The sequence below is a fragment of the Orycteropus afer genome, unplaced genomic scaffold (assembly GCF_000298275.1).
Source record: "Orycteropus afer afer isolate SDZICR_OR568_19922 unplaced genomic scaffold, OryAfe1.0 scaffold00214, whole genome shotgun sequence".
Classification (NCBI taxonomy): domain Eukaryota; kingdom Metazoa; phylum Chordata; class Mammalia; order Tubulidentata; family Orycteropodidae; genus Orycteropus; species Orycteropus afer.
In genome coordinates this window covers 1,361,447-1,362,555 of record NW_006921801.1, presented here as the reverse complement: position 1 = coordinate 1,362,555, position 1,109 = coordinate 1,361,447, and the positions used below count along the sequence as shown (strand labels likewise).

At 38.2% G+C, this 1,109-nt stretch overlaps 1 pseudogene; it reads left to right on the top strand.

Moving 5' to 3' along the window:
- The first annotated feature begins 457 nt into the window (after positions 1-457).
- The window catches only part of LOC103203372, a 19,891-nt pseudogene continuing 19,239 nt past the window's right edge, over positions 458-1,109 (top strand).

Below are 1,109 nucleotides of genomic sequence, written 5' to 3'. Positions count from 1 at the left end.
TGTCTTAGGTAATAGAATTGCTTTAGAAATTCTTCCAACACAACAAAACTATGTGTGTGTGATAACCAATATTCATGTTACACTTGGATCAATACCTCTAAAATAGTAAAACAGAAAATTAAACATTTAACTAGATGACTACCTAGTTACATTTCCTTCCCCATAAATAATTACCATCACTTTCCTTTTATTTTTTTTTTTAATTTGGTTTCTGTTATGGATTAAATTGTGTCCCCCAAAAATATGTGACAGCTTGACCAGGCCGTATTCTCAATTTTCATATCCTCCATTTTGCAATATAGCATAATTATCCCGTGTGTTGTAAATCCTAAGCTCTATGAAGTTAAGCGGGCAAGATCAGAGCCAGTTATGTTAATGAGACAGGACGCAATTTATAGGAATTGGTATCTTGAGTCAATCTCTTTTTGAGATATAAAAGAGGTTAAACAAGCAGACAATGAGGGACTTCAGTACCATTAAGAAACAAGAGCCAGTAGAAGAGTGCATCTTTTGGACCAGGGATCCCTGCATTGAGAACCTCCTAGAATTAGAGTAAGATTGATGCTAAGACACATGGAGATCTCTAAGGAATGCAGGGCTCACGGATGTTGAAAGGAGACAAGGACCTTCCCCAGAGCTAGAAAGAAAGCCTTCCCCTAGAGCTGACATCCTGAATTAAGACTTCTAGCCTTCTGAACTGTGAAAGGTAAATTTCTATTTGTTAAACCTGTCTACTTGTGGTATTTCTGTTACAGCAGCCCTAGGTAACTAAGATTTGTCTAAAATCGTAAGTTCTTGGGTTGGATCCCATTTATTTGCAAGAATTATTATCTTAATAGGTATTGTAATTGTAATTAGAACCATTTAATGTTATATAAAAGTTACCACTAACATTTTTTTTTTTGTCCCAGAGAAGGAACCTAATGCCCATACATGTTGTTGTTGTTGTTGTTGTTATGTGCCATCGAGTCAGCCCCAACTCATAGTGACCCCTCCTTGGGTTTCCGAGGCAGTATCACTACGGGAGCTCTGGTAGCATAGTGGCTAAGGCACTTGACTGCTAACCAGAAGGCTGGCGGTTCAAACCCACCAGCCACTCCTCAGAAGGA